The 24,892-nt window shown below is 45.1% G+C and overlaps 1 non-coding gene across 1 annotated transcript; it reads right to left on the reverse strand.

Moving 5' to 3' along the window:
• Positions 1-16,131: 16,131 nt before the first annotated feature.
• Trnas-uga lies at positions 16,132-16,206 on the reverse strand. Its single transcript has one exon. It is a non-coding gene; the product is annotated as a tRNA-Ser (tRNA).
• Positions 16,207-24,892: the final 8,686 nt, after the last annotated feature.

Genomic DNA, 24,892 nt, shown 5'->3' on the forward strand with positions numbered 1-24,892 from the left:
TCCGTTTAGCACTCACGTGGATGACCTCACACTTTCCGTTATTTAGGGTCAACTGCCACTTTTCACACCATTCAGATGTTTTCTTCTAAATCGTTTTGCAGTTTATTTTGATCTTCTGATGACTTTATTAGTCAATAAACAACAGCGTCGTCTGCAAACAACCGAAGACGGCTGCTCAGGTTGTCTCCCAAATCGTTTATATAGATAAGGAACAGCAGAGGGCCTACAACACTACCTTGGGGAACGCCAGAAATCACTTCTGTTTTACTCGCCGTCAAATACTACGAACTGTGACCTCTCTGACAGGAAATCACAAATCCAGTCACATAACTGAGACCTTATTCCCTATAAACACGCAATTTCACTACGAGCTGCTTGTGTGGTACCTTGTCAAAAGCCTTCCGGAAATCCAGAAATACGGAATCGATCTGAAATCTCTTGTCAATAGTACTCAACACTTCGTGTGAATCAAGAGCTAATTGTGTTTCACAGGAACGATGTTTTCTAAACCCATGTTGACTGTGTGTCAATAGCCCGTTTTGTTCAAACGTGTGTGAAAGCTTATGGGACTTAACTGTTCAGGTCATCAGTCCCTAAGCTTACACACCGCTTAACCTAAATTATCCTAAGGACAAACACACACACCCATGCGCGAGGGAGGACTCGAACCTCCGCCGGGGCCAGCCGCACAGTCCATGACTGCAGCGCCTTACATCGCTCGGCTAATCCCGCGCGGCAATAGACCGTTTTCTTCGAGGTAAATTCATTATGTTCCAACATAATATATGTTCTAAAATCCTGTTGCATATCGACGTTAACGATATGGGCCTGTAATTTAGTGGATTACTCCTACTACCTTTCTTGAATATTGGTGTGACCTGTGCAACTTTCCAGTCTTTGGGTACGGATCTTTCGTCGAGCGAACGGTTGTATATGATTGTTAAGCATGAAGCTAATGCATCAGCATACTCCGAAAGGAACCTAATTGGTATACAGTCTGGACCAGAAGATTAGCTTTTATTGAGTGATTTAAGTTGGTTCACTACTCCGAGGATATTTACTTCTACGTTACTCATGTTGGCAGCAGTTTTCGATTCGAATTCTGGAATATTTACTTCGTCTTCTTTTGTGAAGGCAATTCGGAAGGCTGTGTTTAGTAACTCTGCTTTGGCAGCACTCCATTGCTATCGCGCAGAGAAGGCATTGATTGTTTCTTGCTGCTAACATACTTTACATACGACCAGGTTTCGAGACAAAGTTTCGTTGTGGAAACTGTTATAGGCACCTCGCATTGAAGTCCGCGCTAAATTTCGAGCTTCTATAAAAGATCATCAATATTGGGGTTTTTGAATCTATTTAAATTGGGAATGTTTGTTTCGTTGTTTCTGCAACAGTGTTCTAACCCGTTTTGTGTACCAAGGAGGATCAGTTCCGTCGTTTGTTAATTTATTTGGTATAAATCTCTCAATTGCTGTCGATACTATTTCTTTGAATTTAAGCCATATCTGGTCTACACTTATATTATTAATTTGGAATGAGTGGAGATTGTCTCTCAGGAAGACGTCAAGTGAATTTTTATCTGCTTTTTTGAATAGGTGTATTTTTCGCTTATTTTTCGAGGATTTGGGAATTACAAAATTCAGTCTTGCTACGACAACCCTGTGTTCACTAATGCCTGAATCGGTTTTGATGCTCATTACTAACTCAGGATTATTTGTTGCTAAGAGGTCAAGTGTGTTTACACAACCGTTTACTATTCGCGTGGGCTCACGAACTAACTGTTCGAAATAATTTTGAGAGAATGCGTTTAACACAATTATGGTTGATATTTTATGCGTACCTCCGGAATTAAACATGTATTTTCGCCAACATATCGAGGGTAAATTAAAGTCGCCACCAACCATTATCATATGAGTCGGGTACGTGTTTGAAATCAAACTCAGGTTTTCTTTGAACCTTTCAGCAACTGTATCATCTGAATTTGGAGGTCGGTAAAAGGATCCAATTATTATATTATTCCGGTGGCCAACAATGTCGATTGCGACAGACTTCAAAAGACATGTGAATTTGGTAGGACTAAATGTAGTCAAGCAAGGCATGCATTGCAGAAAGCTGTAATTGTTACAAAAGGATTAGCTATTGGAGTTCGCTTTTGCACAATCAGAGATTCATTTGAAACTTTACAATACCAGCTCAATATTTACAGACTGTGAAGTGGATTCGTAATGAAAGAATTAAGGCGACCAATTGTTGGAGTTCTAAAGGAGTATGTAAAGATGGGTAAAAAGAATATCATGCTGCTTTTGATTTGTTTCAAATTCACTTGACATCAAACCTAATAAAATATTGCGTTATGTGGTAGCGTTTTTAAACTAGTTAATTAAATCACCAAATTCTAACTAAAGTCCTTCTCTGACTTCAGTGTGGTTAGATACATCCTGTGAAGGCGTGTCACAGAGGCGAACTGTTGCCTGTGGAGTCGATGACACATGGGAAATACACTGACAGAAAAAAACAACATATGTGATTAATTAACACTGCAAGATCACAGTTTAAAGTAAGCACGGGATAAGTTGTTGTAAATGTAAAATGCTGGACATTGATAACCGTTGTAACAGCCAGAACGTTGAATGCAAGCATGCAAACGTGCACGCATGGTGTACTGGTGCCAGATGACCATTTGTGGAGTGGACGTCCATGCTCATTGGACTTGGTTGGTCAATACAGGGTCGATTAATGCTGGTTGTGGAAGATGAAGGACTTGTCGTCCGATGATGCCCTATATGTACTCGGCGGAGACAGACCTGGTGATCGAGCAGGCCTAGGCAACGTGTCGACACCCTGTAGAGCATGTTGGGTTACAACAGCGGTTTGTAGGGGAGCGCTGTCCTGTTGGGGAACAGCTCATGGAATACTGTTCGTGAATGGGAGCACAACAGGTCGAATCACCAGACTGACATACAAACTTGCAGTCAGGGTGCGTGATACAACAAAGAGAGAGCTCCTGCTGTCGCACAGAGTCGCAACCCAGACCATAATTACGATTGTGGGTCAAGTGAGTCCAGGACGCAGATAGGTTGGTTGCAGGCCGTCGACTGACCTCCTTGTGACCAACCACAGGGCGCCGTTACTGCCAGCGAGGCAGAACCAGTTTTCATCAGAAAACGCAACCGACCTCCATCTTGCCCTCCAACGAGCTCTCGCCTGACATCACTGAAGTAGCAAATGGCGGTGTTTTGGGGTCAGTGGAATGCACGCTACAGGGCGTCTGGCTCGGATCTGTGCTTGAAGAACCGATTTGTAACTGCTCAGATTGCTGCTGCAGATGAAGTACGATGCTCCAAAGCCATTTGTCAAACACGACGGTTGTCCCTCTCGGTAATGACACGTGACTGTCCGTAGCTCTGTCTTCTTGCGACTATACATTCCCCTGACGACTACTTCCAGCAGTCTGGCTACAAGTCTTTTTGCAGTATCGCAGAAGGGACATCCAGCTTCTCATAGTCCTCTTATACGACCTCATTGAAACTCTCATGTGCCGCTAATAACGTCTTTGTCATCATAAAGATCTATGGACCAACATCAACTCACCACATTCAATCTCAAATAACACTCACAACCATTATAGCGTGTATTTAAAGCAAACATGATTTGCATCCTTATAGTGGCGCTGCTAGCGCCACTGTTGTGCGACTGGTTTTATTTTATGAGACATCATCTTTCATATGTAGAAACATTCCTATCAACTTTCGTTTATGTTGCACAACTCCTTCTTGGTGTTGTGATTTTTTTCCGTCAGTGTATTTTAATATTGGTTGACTGCTTGATTCATTGCTGGAGAAGAATGCCCATCGGAAGCACTGTATCCACAATTGGAACCATTTTCATTCGCACCTCGGGCAGCACTAAACGAAATTTGGTCTAGCACATAAACTGTAGTTGACTGAGTCTGTATTATTATTTTATTTGCAGTAAAAATTCGAATGACGTCCCATTCGTCCATCGACTGACTTTCCCCTGACTTCTTTTTCAGAATGTTGAAAGCCGAAACATTATTTCTGAAGCATTTATGCCACTATTTTTAACATGTTCTGAAGAACTGGAATCAACTGTGATTTCGTTGTTCTTCTCTGATTATTGGTCACAGTCTGTATCACTATTCTGCTCTCTCGCATCATATTTAGGCAGGTAAAAACAAAAACTTTATCATTTTTCAGATGCTAGAAACATGGGACAAATGGCTGGCTGTAGTACAACACTATAACACCATGCGGAATTTCCACACTGTCTTGGTACCATAAATGGAAAACATTTACTTATTTACTTACACGTCTTGTTCTTTCGGACCAAACTGAGAACCAAATCTCCAAGGTCATGGAACGTGTCAGTACATGAAATTACAACATAAAAGTAATAACAGATAAAATAAAATGTTTATGAACCCGAAAAAAGTCAATCCATGAGTTTAATCGCAATCAACAATACAACAAGAATCAGCTTATTTTTTCAAGGAACTCCTCGACAGGATAGAAGAAGTGACCCATGAGGAAACTCTTCAGGTTCGATTTGGAGCGTGTGGATTACTGCTAAGTTTCTTGAATTCGAGTGGAAGCTAGCTTATTGAAAATGGATGCAGCAGTGTACTGCGCACATTTCTGCACAAGAGTTAAGGAAGTTCCGTCCAAATGCAGGTTTTATTTCTGCCGAGTATTATCTGAATGAAAGCTGCTAATTCTTGGCGGTAAGCTAATATTGTTAACAAATGGTTCAAATGTCTCTGAGCACTACGGGACTTAACATTTGAGGTCATCAGTCCCCTAGAACTTAGAACTACTTAAACCTAACTAACCTAAGGACATCACACACATCCATGCCCGAGGCAGGATTCGAACCTGCGACCGTAGCGGTCGCGCAGTTCCAGACTGAAGCGCCTACATCCGCTCGGCCACACCGACCGGCTATTGTTAACAAGAAATGACAATGAGGAATATATATATTGAGAGGCCAATGTCAAAATACCCAGAGTTGTGAACAGGGGTCGATAAGAAGTTCGTGAACTTACAACACTTAATGCCCGAACCGCCCGATTTTGAGCCAAAAATATCCTTTTAGATTGGCAAGAGTTACCCCAAAATATAACACCGCACGACATAAGCGAATGAAAATAAGCAATGTAGACTAATTTTCGTGTTGAACGATCACTCACTTCAGATACCTTTCGAATAGTAAAAATGGCAGCATTTGTTGAATTGTGTGTTAGAAACTGTAAAAACTGAGTCTTACTGTGATATAGTGTTAGTTTATTTTCTACAGGCCATGAACCGCACTATTTGAAAACGAGCCAATGTTTCACTCAACATCTTTTACTACCAAGCTACATACGTTTTTCATATTAAGTTCATTGTGCTGCCACTACTGCCAGATACTCCTTATCAGCGACCTCAGAAGTCATTAGACATCGTGAGAGAGCGGAATGGGGTGCTCCGCCGAACTCACGGACTTCGAACAGTTTCAGGTGATTGGTTTCACTTGTGTCATACGTCTGTACGGGAGATTTTCCACACTCCTAAACAGCCCTTGGTCCACTGTTTCCGATGTGATAGTGAAGTGGAAGGAACATGTTCAGAACAAAAGCGTACAGGCCGACCTCGTCTGTTGACAGACAGAGACGGCCGACAGTTGAAGAGGGTCGTACTGTGTTCTAGGCGGACATCTATCCAGACCATCACACAGTAATTCCAAACTGCATCAGGATCCACTGCATGTACTGTGATAGTAGGCGGGAGGTGAGAAAACTTTGATTTCATGGTCGAGCGGCTGCTCATAAGCCACACATCAAGCCGGTAAATGCCAAACGACGCCTCGCTTGGTGTAAGGAGCGTAAACGTTGGAGGATTGAACAGTGGAAAAACGTTGTGTGGAGTGACGAATCACGGTACACAACGTGGCGATTCGATGGCAGTGTGTGCGTATGGCGAATACCTGGTGAATACCATCAGCCAGCTTGTGTGGAGCAAACAGTAAAATTCGGAGGCGTTGGTGTCATGGTGTGGTCGTGTTTTTCATGGAGGGGGGCTTGTACCTCCTGCCGTTTGGCGTGGCACTATCACACCCCAGATGTTTTAAGCACCTTCTCGCATCCCAGTGTTTAAGAGCAATTCAAGGATGGCGACTGCATCTTTCAACACAATCGCGCACCTGTTCATGATGCACGGCCTGTGGTGGAGTGGTTACGTGACAATAACATCCCTTTAATGCACTGGCCTGCACAGAGTCCTGACCTGAATCCTATTGAACACCTTTGGGATGTTTTGGAACACCAATTTCATGCCAGGCCTCACCGACCGACATCGATACCTCTCCTCAGTGCTGCGCTCCGTGAAGAATGGGCTGCCGTTCCCCAAGAAATCTTCCAGCACCAGATTGAACGTATACCTGCGAGAGTGGCAGCTGTCATCATGGCTAAGGGTGGGCCAACACCATATTGAATTCCAGTATTACCGATGGAAGGCGCCACGAGCGTGTAACTCATTTTCAGCCAGGTGTCCGGATACTTTTGATCACATAGTGTAAGGCGTCACCTACAACGTGGTGACATGAGGAAAGTTTCCAACCGATTTCTCTTACACAAACAGCAGTTGACCAGCGTTGCCATGTGAAACGTTATTGTGATGCCTCGTGTAAGGAGGAGAAATGCGTACCATCACGTTTCAGACTTTGATAAAGGTCGGACTGTAGCCTTTCGCGATTGCGGTTTATCGTATCACGACATTGCTGCTCGCGTTGATCAAGATCCAATGACTGTTAGCGGAATATGGAATTGGTGGGTTCAGGAGGGTAATACGGATCGCCGTGCTGGATCCCAACGGCCTCGTATCACTAGCAGTCGAGATGACAAGCATCTTAACCGCATGGCTGTAACGGATCATGCAGCCACGTCTCGATCCCTGAGTCAACAGATGGGGACGTTTGCAAGACAACAACCAACTGCACGAACTGTTCGACGACGTTGTCAGCAGCATGGACTATCAGCTCGGAGACCATGGCTGAAGTTACCCTTGACGCTGCATCACAGACAGGAGCGCCTGCAATTGTGTCCTCAACGACGAATCTTGGTGCACGGATGGCAAAACGTCATTTTTTCGGTGAATCCAGGTTCTGTTTACAGCATCATGATGGTCGCATCCGTGTTTGACGACATCGCGGTGAACGCACATTGGAAGCGTGTATTCGTCATCACCATATGGCGTATCAGCCGGCGTGATGGTATGGGATGCCATTGGTTACATGTCTCGGTCACCTCTTGTTCGTACTGAGGGCACTTTGAACAGTGGACGTTACATTTCAGATGTGTTACGACCGGTGGCTCTACCTTCCATTCGATCCCTGTGAAACCCTACATTTCAGCAGGATAATACACGACCGTATGTTGCAGATCCTGTACGGGCCTTTCTGGATACAGAAAATGTTCGACTGCTTCCCTCGCCAGGAAATTCTCCAGATCTCTCACCAACTGAAAACGTCTGGTCAATGGTGTCCGAGGAACTACATAGTCACTCTATGCCACTCTTGATGAACTGTGGTATCGTGTTGAAGTTGCATGGGCAGCTGTACCTGTACACGCCGACCAAGCTCTGTTTGACTCAGTGCCCAGGCATATCAAGGCCGTTATTACGGCCGTAGGTGGTTGTTCTGGGTACTGATTTCTGAGGATCTCTGGACCCAAATTGCGTGAAAATGTAATCACATGTCAGTTCTAGTATGATATATTTGTACAATGAATACCCGTTTATCATCTGCATTTCTTCTTGTTGTAGCAATTTTAATGGCCTGTAGTGTATATAAGAAAAAATTTCATTTGATTTTTGCGAATTTTTTACAATAAATAATATTTTGCATTTGTTTAATGTTTTTCTTACAGTAACTAGCAATTCTCCCGTAACTAAGTATTCCAATTGTTATGTACGAATATAGACTATTTTTATGTCTTTTCCTTACAGCGGACGACTCCAGAAGATATTTGTTGTTCAATGTTTTTCAAGCAGTTCTTATTGTTACATTAGGAGCGTCTGTCTGACTTCTGTAGTAGTGTGAGGTGGAAATTGTTTCTTGCAGGAGCCAAAGGGTACTTGTCGGATCAATCCATTGCGCAACTTGACAAAATGAAACCCACACACTCACAAACGTATCCATTAGGAAAGTGCAGCGAAATTTGGCGTTAATGCGTTATGGGAGGAAATGATCGACGCGAGTGTCTTCAGCGCCTCTCCTGGGCTCGTGACCGTATCGGTTGGACACTAGGTGACTGGTAAACCGTAGCCTAGTCGGATGAGCACCGATTTCAGCTGGTAAGAGCTCATGGTAAAATTCGACCGTGGCGCAGACCCCACGAAGCCTTGTTAAAAGGCTCTGTGCAAGATGATGGTGGCTCCATAATGAAATGAGTTGTGTTCACAAGGAATGAACTGGATTCTCTAGTCCAACTGAACCGAGCATTGACTTGAAATAATTATGTTCGGCTATTTGGAGACCATTTGCAGCTATTAATGGACTTCATGTTCACAAACAACAATGCTGTCAGATTAAAACTGTGTGGCGGACCGAGACTCGAACTCGGGACCTTTGCCTTCGCGGGCAAGTTCTGTACCAACTGGGATACCCAAGCACGACTCACGCCCCGTGCTCACAGCTTTACTTCCGCCAGTACCTCGCCTCCTACCTTCCAAACTTTACAGAAGCTCTCCTGCGAACCTTGCAGAACTAGTACTCCTGAAAGAAAGGATATTGCGGAGACATGGCTTAGCCATAGCCTGGGGGATGTTTCCAGAATGAGATTTTCACTCTGCAGCGGAGTGTGCACTGATATGAAACTTCCTGGCAGATTAAATCTGTGTGCCGGACCGAGACTCGAACTCGGGACATCTTAAGCACTCAACTTTTCCTGCGCCAGTAGAACAATTTTTTTGTTTCTCTCTTCTCAAAGCGGCCAGCAGGCTCGTCATCATTTTCTTGGATTTATCTACTTGAACTTCTAGCTCTCCAGCTAATTTTATCCACTTATTTTTTCCCCCTTGGTGGTAGTGTTGTCAGTGCGAGCGATCCCATATAATGGATCGTTCTCTATAATTCTGTACCTTGTTACCCTTAATTACATTTACGTTCATTCGCAGAATCCACTCATGGCGGCGCGCTGTCCTGTACTGATTTGTAACACTCAAAACCATTCACGAAGAAAACAGACAGTCGATTGGAGCGCGCGGATATCACATCGAGTGGCTTTGCACGCAAGTGATACAGCCCAGTCGCCACCTTTACCTGTGTGTTTCTACGATCAAGCATTTTCCGTACAACGTAGTTTTAACTGCTCTAGTAAATAAAGTTCCCTGGCCTGGTCCCCACCTCCTCCTTGTCTTACACTCCCTCCTTCCACCTTCTCTCTCTCTCTCTCTCTCTCTCTCTCTCTCTCTCTCTCTCCCCCCCCTCCCCTCTCACTTTCTCTCTCTCTCTCTGGCTCTCTCTCTCGCTCTTTCACACACACACACACACACACACACACACACTCATTCCAGAGCCAACAGCTCAAATGGTACGGCGAATTGTGTGGTTAGAGGTGCGCTGGTAGAAATCAAAACATTATCCTCTTTTGTATCTCCGCTTTAAAGCGAACATCGCCGGGGAATAAAGAAAAAGAGAGGGAGAGAGAGAGACAGAGTGGAGTGAAGTGTACCTCGCTTATGCAGAAAGCCCTCCCCCCCCCCCCTCCCTCCTCCGCATGCGATTTTTCAGTCTTGTTCGCTGCGGAGCTGGAAGATCACAAAAGAGAAAACAACCCGGAAATGGAGCAAAAGGGACCCTTTTTTCATGCAGAATTGTGTGTTTGTGTTGAAGACTACTGTACAGTTGTTACTAACGTTTCATATATACAAGGTTTAAAAAGAGTCCCATACTCTTATAGGAGGTAATAATGGTCCAAACTACTATTAAAGTCTTATGAACTTTAGTAGGAAACAGTTATTGAGATTTGGCTCGTTCTGTCTTATGACCGTGACACTACAGGAGGAATTCAATGTGGTCACCATTAATTCTTAGAAATCTTTCAGTCCTCCTGATCAGATAATGACAAACTCATGTGAATACACCAGGGTACCCTCGGATTTGGTCAGACGCATGGGACACACACTACTGTAACATATGCACATTGGCGACGGGTGTCGAATACCCCATGGGTTGTAAGAATGAAACGGAGAATGTATTTTATTCTCGGAATTTCGGAGAATATTCTCAGGTTCGTATGAAAAAAGAAAAAAGAAACGAGTGGGTGTACATAGACCTGAGAATGTTCTCAGCTTGAGTAAAATGGCATGGGGAGTTGCTCAACATGTAGAATATTCTCCGATTTTGTATGAATAAAACTAGAGGAGTTTGTCACAAGAGGAGATCTGTAGCCTTCTTCGAGCTGAGTAAGTTCTGCCAAAGTCAAGTTTTACCGAGATTTTTTAAGTAAAAATGGTAAAATTTATGTTGTTTCGATGGCAAAGAAACGTTACGTAGACGCAGTCAGAAGAAATACTGAAGAGAGAAACTGTAGAAGTTTATACAGGTTTCACAATAAAATCATTTGGCTGGCGAACTTCCTTCCGGAAAATCATGAAAAAAAAGAGGAGGCGACCTTTCAAACGAAGAGAAAAAAAAAACCATTTTTGTGCTGATTATCAGAGCCAGATTTTTTGGTGCAGAAGAATACTTAGGTATACACCCTACAACTGTATCACTGACAATGCCAAATATTCTTCATCACGTTTTCTCACAGCATAAATCGCATGTTTGATTATCTTAGAAGTAAGTAGGTGGATCAGAAAAAAGTAGTAACTGGTTCTGGATAATTCTCATTTATTGTTCCGTCTCAGTTTCACATTTTTAATCTGATTACACGTTTCGATAACTCTAGATCATCTTCAGATCAAAACAGTTGCGGCAGCTACCCCTTTGTCTACTCAGAACCATGTATCAGATTACTTAGATCTGAAGATGATGCAGTGGAATCAATACGTTTACTCTAATTAAAAAAGTGCAACTGAAACAGAACAACATATGAAAATTATCTTAAATATTGATACAGTTGCTGAATCTCTCAAGACTATTATGTTGGATATCGTAATAAATGGTTTTATTACAAGCCTAGCGATCTGTTTCTTTTAACGAAACTGCACTGACGACCGCTTAAGTAGGTGGAGCGCGAGCGGACCATTGTGCGTCATATCTAACCAAAATTATCTCGTGTTAGAAAACTCTGATAGAATTCCGCTTTGAAATGTAAATGTAATGTAGTCTTAGGATTTTGTTCGCATAATGTGTTCAATTAACTAACAAAGTTTCCCGCATGTCGAAAATTCAATAACATCGCTAGAAAATGTATATTTTGTTAATAAATTGTTGGCACCCATTAAACTAAAACAGAAACGTAGTGCATCTCTTCCAGAACACACTGACGCCAGTTCCATATGTGTACCTTGAATAGTTTGCCTGTTTGAGCGAGCTAATTGAAATTTAAGATTACGCGTGTGTTCCGATTCGAACGCGACAGAGGACGCACACGGAGAACGTTCTCAAGAGGGGAAGGCAGTGAGAATGAACTCCCTCGTCAAGAAATATGCTTCAAATTTTTTATTCATAAGGAATTGAGAACTTTTTTAGAGAATGTTCTTTTGCTCTTTTTTATTCATAGGACCCAGTGCCTTTCAACGTCGCCTTATGAAACTGATCGATTAAGGAAATGACCATGGACGAGAGTGATTTATGTCTTCTGCATGTCCAGTTCTTCGCATACTTGTCGTAGCCACATCTTCTACTCGTCTCATCGCTCATCCATATCAAGCGTATGAAGAGTGCAGCGTCTGCCCTGATTCTTTTTCCTTACAGTGAATGAGCCTGTGACTGCAAATACCTGTAAAAACCTACTGAGTTTTTTTATATGGACTGTGCCACTGACGATGTCGCTCAGCGTTCACGAGACGTGCGGGTCGATTAACTGTACGCTAAACGTAGCTAGTCTGCCTTATCCCGCGTGGAATTACTTCCATTTTTTTGTTTGTATTTCTCACAACCCATGGAATCACTGATGTACACCTGATCCCAGCACAACCACTACGTGAAACATATAGGAAGGCTGACGTAGCAAATACACTCCTGGAAATGGAAAAAAGAACACATTGACACCGGTGTGTCAGACCCACCATACTTGCTCCGGACACTGCGAGAGGGCTGTACAAGCAATGATCACACGCACGGCACAGTGGACACACCAGGAACCGCGGTGTTGGCCGTCGAATGGCGCTAGCTGCGCAGCATTTCTGCACCGCCGCCGTCAGTGTCAGCCAGTTTGCCGTGGCATACGGAGCTCCATCGCAGTCTTTAACACTGGTAGCATGCCGCGACAGCGTGGACGTGAACCGTATGTGCAGTTGACGGACTTTGAGCGAGGGCGTATAGTGGGCATGCGGGAGGCCGGGTGGACGTACCGCCGAATTGCTCAACACGTAGGGCGTGAGGTCTCCACAGTACATCGATGTTGTCGCCAGTGGTCGGCGGAAGGTACACGTGCCCGTCGACCTGGGACCGGACCGCAGCGACGCACAGATGCACGCCAAGACCGTAGGATCCTACGCAGTGCCGTAGGGGACCGCACCGCCACTTCCCAGCAAATTAGGGGCACTGTTGCTCCTGGGGTATCGGCGAGGACCATTCGCAACCGTCTCCATGAAGCTGGGCTACGGTCCCGCACACCGTTAGGCCGTCTTCCGCTCACGCCCCAACATCGTGCAGCCCGCCTCCAGTGGTGTCGCGACAGGCGTGAATGGAGAGACGAATGGAGACGTGTCGTCTTCAGCGATGAGAGTCGCTTCTGCCTTGGTGCCAATGATGGTCGTATGCGTGTTTGGCGCCGTGCAGGTGAGCGCCACAATCAGGACTGCATACGACCGAAGCACACAGGGCCAACACCTGGCATCATGGTGTGGGGAGCGATCTCCTACACTGGCCGTACACCACTGGTGATCGTCGAATGGACACTGAATAGTGCACGGTACATCCAAACCGTCATCGAACCCATCGTTCTACCATTCCTAGACCGGCAAGGGAACTTGCTGTTCCAACAGGACAATGCACGTGTGCATGTATCCCGTGCCACCCAACGTGCTCTAGAAGGTGTAAGTCAACTACCCTGGCCAGCAAGATCTACGGATCTGTCCCCCAATGAGCATGTTTGGGACTGGATGAAGCGTCGTCTCACGCGGTCTGCACGTCCAGCACGAACGCTGGTCCAACTGAGGCGCCAGGCGGAAATGGCATGGCAAGCCGTTCCACAGGACTACATCCAGCATCTCTACGATCGTCTCCATGGGAGAATAGCAGCCTGCATTGCTGCGAAAGGTGGATATACACTGTACTAGTGCCGACATTGTGCATGCTCTGTTGCCTGTGTCTATGTGCCTGTCAGTGTGATCATGTGATATATCTGATCCCAGGAATGTGTCAATAAAGTTTCCCCTTCCTGGGACAATGAATTCACGGTGTTCTTATTTCAATTTCCAGGAGTGTAGTTCTAAGTGCTAGGTCTCACAACAGCATCATTCTCGGAGGACTAAGTGTAGAGGAAAACACAACCAATAATAAACAAGCAATGAACGTCAACAGGAGCACAGTATACATCATTGGGTATTAACCACTGACGACACCAGTAAAATGCCCTACTGTCTTAACAAGTGTTTGTTTCCGTACGTTCATACAGAATTTTCTTGTAGCTTCGACCACGCTTCCCGATCAAATGTTCTCGGGTACCCCTATGCCATTCGAATTCGACCAACAGATACCACGAGAGGTGGGCCCGTCAGTATAAAATGTGACGACGAGTACTGAGTTGCAGTAGAGAAGCAGTAACAGCATAATGGTTCGGTCAAGAGGGATTAATGACTTTGAACGTGGACTAGCCACTGGGTAACACCTGAGTAACAGATCCGTCAGGGACATTTCAAGCCTTCTACAGCTGTGAACGTGCACTGTCGGTGAGGAAACTGTGAAATGGAAGCGCGAAGAAATAACCACAGCTAAATCAAGACCACGCAAGGCAGGGGTCCTTGAGCATAGCGCAAGGTGGTTGTAAAAAAATCACACGAAATCAACGGAAGGAATCACTCGTGACTTCCAAAGTGGTACCAGAAGTCGAGTCAACACAATGACTGTGCTTACGAGGTTAAGCGACGGTTGAGGTGGCGTCAAAAGCAATGTCGCTGGGCAGTGGATGACTGGGAGCAAGTGATTTCAGGTGATAAATCACGCTTTATCCTGTGACGATTCTATGGCGGGAAATGAGTTTGGGGAGTGGTGGGAGAACTTTACCTGCTATCATCCGTACTACCAACAGTCAAGAACAGAAGAATTGGTGTCATATTATGCGGATGTTTTCGAGGTTGGGGTATGGTCCGCTTATTGCACCTAAGAAACACAAACTGGGTAAATATACGAACACACTTTACAGCATTGTGTACTCTGTACGGTAGAGGCTCGGAGACGATTATTGTATGAACACGACAATGCACCCTGTCGCAAAGAAATATCCGTGAGGCGATGGCTAATGGGCAACAACATTTCTCAAATGGAACTCAGCCCAATGGAACACATTCGCTGTGAGTTAGATCGTCGACTTAGCACCGGACCCCAGCGCCCATCACTGTCTTCTATAGTATCGGCTTTAGAGAAAGAACAGACTATCATTCCTCCACAGAAATTTAGACACCTAACTGAAAGTGTCCGTAGCAGAGTCTAAGTCACCATAAAGGTGAAAGGTGGGCAGACCGTATTAATGGCAGCTAATGATTTAAAACAAAGTGTCTGAAATCTTACTCAGCCCACGTGCATTAAACAGAGATACATTGCTTCGTACACTATTGACCTCTTGCAGCAGTAGATGGGTAAAAGCAAAATAGTAGACTGCTAACAAACGTGTCGACTAAGTGTGGCAGTGCTTACAATTTTTGAGCTCCTGCACTTCTCAAACCGAAATTTGGTGTTATGCGTTGGATATCTGATATGTCCGTTGAGGCTGTTCAGAAATAAACTGTCTTCATTACAAATCGGAACACCGTATTACCCGATTATGATATTTTTACATTGTGAAGTTCTGAGGTATTTCGGAAAGTTCTGGTTGAAAATTAGGCTGATTTTCTGTTGGAAATGATGCACTATTCTCAGGTTTTGCATGAATTATTCCTTCATGAACTTATTGTTAGAGAGAACTATGGGTAATTTATATTTAATTAAGTGTGACGTGCTGGTGTTTTCCCTTGCCATGTTACAATTTATAAGTCAGTTCTTACATGGAATGGTAGTCTGCAGGTTCGGCAAATGTTTTCCCTTAACGGCGTTTCAGTGTTTCCTTTGTTTTTCCGTCATTCATACGCAGAACGTTTACTTTTTTATTCGTTTGGCCTAGTAAGGACCACATAAAATACGTCTTCTTCAGTTTCACTAGTTTTTGTTCTTTTCCTACGTTTTTCTCATCTTTCTTCTGTCCATATTGCTCCTTTCTTTTCCCTTGTTTTTTTTTTTCCTGAAAACTTTCCTGAAACTTTTTACTGTTGCACTTAACTTTTGTCTTTCTCCTATTTCTTTCTCCATCACTTCCGTTTCCCTAAGATCTGACTTAACTTCTTTGATCCAAGTCATCGATGGGTTTGGGTTACTGCTGAGAAAGTTGAAAATTCGTTTTGTTATTTTTCTTTATCTAGCGTTTTTAGGCGTCCAGAGAATACAACTTTCCTCTTTCTCATTGCCTAAAATTCGTTCTATTTTTTCATAAATTTCTTTATTACTTCTTAATTTCCATTTACCATTGTCATATATTGGTTCCAAAGATGTTTTGTCATCACGTTTCGTTATTCTATATTTTATTATTAATTGCTATAAGATCACGAATAATACAGCGTCGATGCGACATTTGAGGCCAACTTGAAATGTGTTGCTCAACGATAAACTGGAATTCAGTTGCGATAAACTAACAAAAAGGGTCTAGAATGAAATTTTCACTCTACAGCGGAGTGTGCGCTGATATGAAACTTCCTGGCAGATTAAAACTGTGTGCCGGACCGAGACTCGAACTCGGGACCTTTGCCTTTCACGGGCAAGTGCTCTACCAACTGAGCTACCCAAGCACGACTCACGCCCCGTCTCACAGCTTTAGTTCCGCCAGTACCTCGTCTCCTACCTTACAAACTTCACAGAAGCCCTCCTGCGAACCTTGCAGAACTAGCACTCCTGGAAGAAAGGATATTGCGGAGACATGGCTTAGCCACAGCCTGGGGGATGTTTCTAGAATGAGATTTTCACTCTGGAGCGGAGTGTGCACTGATATGAAACTTACTGGCAGATTAAAACTGTGTGCCGGACCGAGACTCGAACTCGGGACCTTTGCCTTTCGTGGGCAAGTGCTCTACCAACTGTGCTACCCAAGCAAGACTCACGCCCCGTCCTCACAACTTTATAGCTGCGCACACTCCGCTGTAGAGTGAAAATTTCATTCTAAAAACATCCCCCAGGCTGTGGCTAAGCCATGTCTCCGCAGTATCCTTTCTTCCAGGAGTGATAGCTCTGCAAGTTTCGCAGGAGAGCTTCTGTGAAGTTTAGAAGGTAGGAGACGAGGTACTGGCGGAATTAAAGCTGTGAGGACGGCGCGTGAGTCGTGCTTGGGTTGCTCAGTTGGTATAGCACTTGCCCCGAAAGGCAAAGGTCCCGAGTTCGAGTCTCGGTCCGGCACACAGTTTCAATCTGCCACGAAGTTTCATAACAGAAAGGATATTTGCTTTACTATTATCAGGGTGTTTCATTGTTACAAGTTAAAGGAGCGGAGGGTGACCGGGTTATTTACCACAAATAAAAAGAGAAACATACACCACTGATTCAGAACATTACGATCACCAGCTTACTGGCGCGTTGACCCACCTTTGAAACGCAATACACCAGCACGGGTTTCACATCTTCTTACTAAATTTCCTGATGCGATTTTCGTAAATGAAGGGACCGGTGGTTCGTGGACGCGGAGCTGGCGCCAGACAGTGTCGCAGACGTGTTCCATCGGCTTGAGATCAGGTGAAGTCCGTGGCCGAGACTTTAACCAGAGTTCACTATAATGCTCCTCAAATCACTGTAGCAAGATTTTGGAGTTGTGACATGGGCAATTATCCTGCTGGAAAATGCCATCACCGTTGGGGAAGACATAAAGAGGTCTGCAGTAATGATCACATACCATGCAACTGTCATGTTACCTTCCATTACTACATCGTTCCCCATAGTATGATACGTCCCCAGCCAGTTTCCGTGGCGAATTGCGTGTTTCGAACAACCGTTCGGCAAGATTATGGAATATCCGGACATGGATCTGGTGTAAATTGACTCATCCATTTAGGTGTCACGTATCAACTGATTCACTGTCAAATCACAATAACCCCCGTCCACTGTAATCGTAATTAACGGCGTCGTTTCGTTGACAGGAGTTCACACACACGGGTGGTGCCTGCAAAGCGCTGTGTTTGCCTGTATGGCCTTCTCGGCAAAAAGCACAAATTTTAAAATAAAAATAAAAAAACTCGCTGAAGGATTTGCTCTGGACTGTGTACTCCGGAACGCTTGTGCCTGTAGCATCATTCTACTCTGACGTCAGAGCTGTCACGGACGCCTCCTATCCTGCTTAATGGGTAACACCACTATAGTGGTCTAAGAAAAGGGTTTCCCTGACATATTTTTGGGTGGAAAGAAATGTGATAGAGCAATAACATTTGGTACAGTTGTTTGGCATATAATCAGGTACATTAAAAAAATTGAAAAAAAATGTAAAAAAATGGCGACTCGGCAGCCACTATAACTGATGTCTGTTTGAATTTGGAAAAAAGAATAAAAAAGTCTATGTAATTTATATGAGTGCAACTAGTGAACAACGTGGGAGATTTTGGAAATATTGATTTTTGGGTAGTTTTTGATTGTTTGAGTAAAATCGTTCAATTTTCACCAAAAAGGACAATCATTTGTTAGTAAATATTGTTTAAATTAACTAATCGAAAATCCCCAATGTGGTCACTTTGAAACGTTATTTCATAATTGAGGTTATATTTTCAAATCAAAAGACTGAAAGTTGCTGGAGATATGCTGCCTATTGTTTTGAAAAATAATATTCCGAGAAAACGCGTCTGAAGTTTTGTAATGTGTTAGACATGAAACAGTGAAAAAACTCTAGTTTTAGAAAACACGTACCACTAATTTGCCATACCAGGACTGGCGTATCGTACTGTTGCCGTTATGATTGAAATAACATCTACTAGGTTATCACAGAACGATTGAAATATCAGTCGTAGCAATGCTATGAACACACAAAACACTATAATTCTGTTTAGCCCTACGTCAAGCTGGAACATTGCTAGGACCATTCGACGACTGATTTCATATGCGTTCCGAATAAAGTTACTGTCTGGTATGTTTGGACAAGCAACAATTATTGTGAAGCCTCAGCCTCGAAGACTTCGTTCTTGCAACGTGATTTCTGCAATGCAGGTTTTGAATTTCACGTATTGCGAAATAACAGAGAAAACGACAAGAATCAAAATCCTGGTCATTATCTTTCAGTGTCATTGCAGAGGCACTGGCTCCTTCGGAACTGCTCTCAGTCTCGTTATTATTCGTTGGACGCTTTGATGGCATTCTGCTCCGACGCCACGTTGGATACGATGTTTTCGTACCTTTTATGTCCGAGTATACTTTCTTACCACTTATTCTTACTTGAAAGACAAAACTGTTTACTATAAGATCAAAAGTAAACTACGAAAAGTCAATACTGCCACAAAAATCGAGATTCGAAGCGAAAGAATTCTCTCTTTCGTACACATACTGAGTTTACTGACGCCAAGCTAACGTATTATTGTTTTGAAACGCTTCCAACTATATCCAGACACTACAAGGGGTGTCGAGTTGGCGCAGGTAGGCCGTTTAGGGTCCTCCGAGTTGCTAGAAGAGGAGCTCACAATTCCGTAGGACAATCTTTTTGCACAGATTATATTTTAGAAGATTCAAAGCAGCTTTTAAACCTATAAAATGATTTTTTTTAATTTTAATTCTGCAGTTTTACTATTTAACGGAGAGGACAATGTTTCGACTCCCACGTTCTGCGATTAGACGTGGCCGTCCAAGACTTTGAGATTAATTCTTAGTTTCACCACCTTTCAATCATTTTCCATACATGCTCACGACTGTTCCATGTGATCAGCCGACTAGATTCATCGTTTCCGGGGTGCTCATTCCGGTGCCGGCCACAACAACACTTCCTTCCTTAAGGTCGCTGAGGCCGGCGAATGTCCCGCTTTGTGTCTCATTTTGTTGCTAGTACAATTCCTCATTTGTCTATGCTCTTGTTGCGTACTTCTATTACCTCGTCACGTGTCGATAACGACTCCCAGCTGCATTCAGTCTCGTTGTGTGTATTGGTCTTGTTTTGAAGCGTCAGTATATAATGTAGGGTCAGAGAGAGTTTTGGGGAAGCCATGTGCTCCGTGAGGTTCTGTCTTCAGTTGCGCTAAACAAATTAATTGAAAATCTCTTACGACAAGCGCAACAAAAAAAGAGAGTACAGGTTTTGTGGCGGAGTTCGTAGCAACAAACACTTGGCTGTAGAAATGGCATACGAAGTCACCGCCACACTTTTAATAGCGGGCCGACCGGTCCGCTGGAACAGTGAACAGAAAGATGAAAACCCAAACACTCTGATTAAATAAAAGTCGGTACTTATCTTTATTAAAGAAGATACAGAAACACAGGGGTGAACTCCGTGTCTACAGAAATCTGTCTAGTTCGAGTCGGAGCGGCTAGGTCAGCGTCGGCTGACGACAAACAACAACTCTGCTGCGATGAACACACAACTGACTAGCAAGTACACAATTCGGTGGCGAGTATACAACCGAGCGGCGAATACAGAACTGTCCTAGCGCTTGCGACTCCAGCGCTTAAGAAGCCAGAAGCCAGCGGTGGCGCGCGCAGACTTGCGGCGATTTCCTGTATCGCTGGCGCTGCTTATGCGGACGGCGTCCGGACTTTGATGCTGCCAACCTTTTGGCAGCGGGCTCGGGTGGCATTACTGGCTAGGACATAACAACAGGCAAGAAACGTTACACACAACGCGTTGTTACAAAGACTATGCGTCTTCATGCGTCAGGAAGGGGTTCATACTTTGAAATTGCTTATCACTTCGTAGCCCTCGACTTGTAGTATATTTACACGATATGTAGGGAACTGACAAGCAAAAAGTAATACAAATATACCTTCTTAGCACTAGGTGCAGATCCTCACTTTTATTGCAGAGCACAAGCATTTTGTGTAGAAAGCAAATAGTTGACTTTCAGACTGTCAAGGCAGCCTGTAGTACAGTCATGCAAGCCGTGTGAACTGTCACTATCCTGGCAGCCTGCGTAACCAATAACGTCCACACCACCTAAAATGTGTTTAAAGCGCTTAACTGTCCGTTTTTGGCTGTAACCGTTTTAATAGCGCTGTCGCACTTTCGTCCTAGGTGCCGTCATCGAACATCTACGATCATGTAATACTGAACATCAAGAAAACAGAAAAGAAGAACAGCAGTATGTTCGTATTTTCTAAACAACAGAAATTTCTTTAAAAGAAGGTAGCTACTGGTCTGAGAAGTTTATACTTTCATCATAAAATTAAGTGTTTCTAAATCGAATTTTGGAATACATTTCCATGGCTATTAACTAATAAACAGTTTTGCACGTGCTCTGCCCTCGCTTGAGCTGGTCGCCTTTGCATTACCAAGTCACGTGGCACGCATGGTCGCAGCACACGGCTAGTTACAATAGATGAGGGCATTTGTTAGCCCGAAACCGATCATTACATTAAAAATAAAAGCCTCACAAGTGAAATGATGATTTTCGTATCTTTTACATTGCTCAGTTTCGCATGTTCCCCCAACAGGATTGTTTGTTTCAAGAACTTAATTTTCACTTTGCAGTGGAGTATGGGCTGATATGAAACTTCATGGCACATTTCATTCTGGAATCATCCTCCAGGCAGTGCCTAAACCATGTCTTCGCAGTGTCCTTTCTTCCAGCATTGTTAGTCTTGCAAGATTCTCAGAAGAGTTTCTGTGAAGTTTGGAAGGTAGGAGATGTAATGACGGAAGTAGAGCTGAGAGCGGACGGGGCGTGAGTCGTGGTTGGGTAGCTCAGTTGACAGTTCGCCTTTCGCAGGGCAATAGTACCGACTGCTTTCATACGCCCCCACCGCTGCGCGCGCGATATGTTTGTTTACTTCCTCTTCATCGCGCATCCCCGTGACGATCTCATCGGCGCACACCTATCGATCGTTAGCAGCGTCGTTTATGTTAATACGACTTTCGAAGTTGTCTGAACGAGATTATCCAACGGACCGACACGGACTAAAATTTCTACACTCCGACGGGAACATCGGGGCTGTGGTTGTGGACCACGCAAGACATGGCCTTCGAACTACTCTTCTTCAGCTTAGAAGTGGGGAAGCGGGGACTGATGTCCCTGATGATTGGGGGGGGGGGGGGGTTTGCTGCTCCCGAGGTAGATGGTGCGGGAGCAACAGGGAGGGAAGAGGGAAGTGCCCTCCCCCCCCCCCCCCCACCATCATGGGGGCAGGTGTGGTCCTTGTATGTGGTGCAACGGATGGAGCTGTAACCAGAGTGAAAGTTGTGGCATGAGATGATCTCATGCGCACAGGATGAAGCCGTTCAAATCTCCGTTTAGCCTCAGTGTAGGTCAGTCGGTCCAGGGTCTTGTATTCCATTGTTTTCCGTTCCTTCCGTAGAATCTTACAGTCCGGCGAGCAAGGGGGATGGTCCTCTCCATAGTTGACACAGATGGGAGGCGAGGCACATGGAGTATCGGGATGGGATGGACGAACACAATTGCGACATATGAGGCTGGAAGCACAGCGGGAAGACATATGGCCGAACTTCCAACACTTAAAAGACCGCATCGGGGGAGGGATATATGGCTTGACTTCACTGCGGTAGACCATCACCTTCTCCTTCTCAGGTAATGTGTCACCTTCGAAGGCCAAGATGAAGGCACCGGTGGCAACCTGATTATCCCTCGGATCCCAGTGGACGCGCCGAACGAAATGGACACCTCGTCGCTCTAAGTTGGCCCGCAGCTCTTCATCGCATTATAAAAGAATGTCCTTGTGGAAGATAATGCCCTGGACCATATTTAAGATTTTATGGGGCGTGATAGTTACAGAAACGACCCCCCCCCCCCTTCCAGCTTCTTACAAGCGAGTAATGCCCGTGACTGGGCAGAGGATGCTGTTTTTATCAAGACTGACCCAGACCGCATTTTTGACAAGCCCTCCACCTCCCCAAACTTGTCCTCTAAATGCTCTACAAAGAACTGAGGCTTCATGGACACAAAGGATTCCCCATCAGCTCTCGTACAGACTAGATACTGGGGCGAATACGTCTCGCTGTCAGTCATAGCCTTTCGTTCCTCCCATGGTGTGGTCAGGGAGGGAAAGGATTTGGGGTCATACATTTCTGCATTAAAGTGAGCCCTCGAACGCTTAGACTGCTGGTGGTTGGCCACCAGCAAGAGAAGATGTGCCACGCTTCTTTGCGTCTCATCCACCCTGACGCCACGTACTCCGACCAAGGGCCCTCCCCACGGGCGCCACCCAGCCACAGCGAGTGCCACCTGGCAGGATGGCCATTGCCGGGAGTCCCGATGCCCCAGGGAGATAGGCATCTACTCCTTGGAATTCGTGGGGAGTTAATGGCGCAGGCATCAGTAGAGCGATCCCTGTGTTGTCAGGGGGCTACAACCAACAGGGTACATGGCGGCCCCACCACAATGGACTGACTGCCGTGCTGGATATTAGGTGGCAAGTGGTCGATGGTCGTCGTCAGCGCAGAAAGCGACACTGCAGAGCGTATGGCGGAAATGTCACCCAGGAATATATCCTCGCCCAAGAGATGGAGAGCGAGCGGGACTGGGATGTAATGACGAATAAGCTTGATAAAGGTCTCAATGCACGATAGACACAGTGCACCAAGTAAGGAGCCCTTCCTCAATTAGCTCGCTCTTCGGGATAATTTTGAAATATGGTGGTCAAACCCAAGAGGGCCGAAACGTTTGAGACTCCTTTTAGTCGCCTCATACGACAGGCAGGAATACCGCGGGCCTATTCTTAACCCCGAACCTGCTGGGGGTGCCACCAGCGTTCATGGAAGTCTTACTTGTAACTGTCCCGGAACCGCTGGAGGAACACGACAGTTAACAGCCGATCACTTTACTAAATTCCGATTTCAAGATTTTCACACGCCTTCTAGCTATGCGACTCAAACGTGTGTTATGATAAGTTGTTTCCCTTGAACAAGTATCCTTAGGTGGCAATAATAACATCTAGACTGCCCTCAGTGAATATCGAGATATAATCGATGTGCTAACACACTCCCGACTGCCACACTTTCTAATTTCCATCTACTTCAACCAAGCGTTTGAGCGTTTAGTCATACAGTCCTCAATGCTGTGGTGGACCGGATCGCGATTCCCCCGACGTCCACGCAGGTGATTATGCCCCTCGAGGGGCAATATCCAGGCTTCTCGTCAGCAAAAGACCTACAGAACCTATATGGCAAGGTTTGCCCCTGTCGAACATGCTTTATGCCATTGCGATGGAACCACTCATATGCGGATTACGGCGACGCTTGACAGCTATTCCATTCCGGGAGTACGTGTTCTGCTGCCGTGTTCGTCGTCTGTTCAGCGGCCGAAATACAAGCTACGATGCAGTGGTTAACCAGTTATAGCGCAGGGGTAATAGCGTTAAGAACGTCGCAAAATCATGCACCATGAAAATCGGCCGTGACCTTCCCATGGACAGCGTAGCCTCCTTTCAACTAGTGGACACCTTCCGCTGTTTTGGAGCGGTATACACGCGAGGCATTCCACGAACCTCGACGATTAATTTTCGAGCACTACTGTAGCGCATCGAGGCAAACATGCAGAACCACCTGCTACGTCCGCTGAATATGTGCCAGAGGGTCACCTTTGTCATTACACACCTGGCAGTCCGGATACCCCACATGGCGTACATTCTGCCCGTCACTGTGACAATGGCGGTTAGACTGCAGATGGCTTTCTGTTTTATATATTTCGGATCCATCTTCAGAGTCCAGTATGATACCCTCAGTTTAACGAAGCCGGATGGCGGCCACGTTCCGTTTAACTCGAGAACTAGAACCATGGCACTTTACGCTAATACTATTCTCCAGTTATGAAAAAGCCAAAGCATTAGTATGATTGGAAAGTTGACCACCGAGTTCGCACCTATTTATAGACGGTCGCCAACGTTATTGGCACATAACCCACCTCCAATGTCACACACATGCCGGTTCTTTTTAATATGCAGCTACATATGCAACGACCTCCACAAGACAAGGAGGATGACCACCCGCGAATCTACAGCCTTTCTCACCTCGAAACCCCGTTGAAGCAAGTCGCTTCCAGATTTCGTGGCCTACAGTTTGGAAACGAACTATCAGCCGCGCGGAGTGGCCGCGTGGTTTGAGGCGCCATGTCACGGATTCCGCGGCCCCTCCCGCCGGAAGTTCGAGTCTTTCCTCGGACATGGGTGTGTGTTTTGTCCTTAGTTAGTTTAAGTAGTGTGTAACTCTAGGGACCGATGATCTCAGCAGTTTGGTCCCTTAGGAATTCACACACACATTTGAACGAACCATCAATCATACCACACCACTGACTTAACGGCGACGAGGACCATCGCGTCAACGGCAAGTATGCTACAAGACAGAGCCTGCGTAGCA

This window comes from Schistocerca piceifrons, chromosome 7, assembly GCF_021461385.2.
Source record: "Schistocerca piceifrons isolate TAMUIC-IGC-003096 chromosome 7, iqSchPice1.1, whole genome shotgun sequence".
NCBI classification, from domain to species: domain Eukaryota; kingdom Metazoa; phylum Arthropoda; class Insecta; order Orthoptera; family Acrididae; genus Schistocerca; species Schistocerca piceifrons.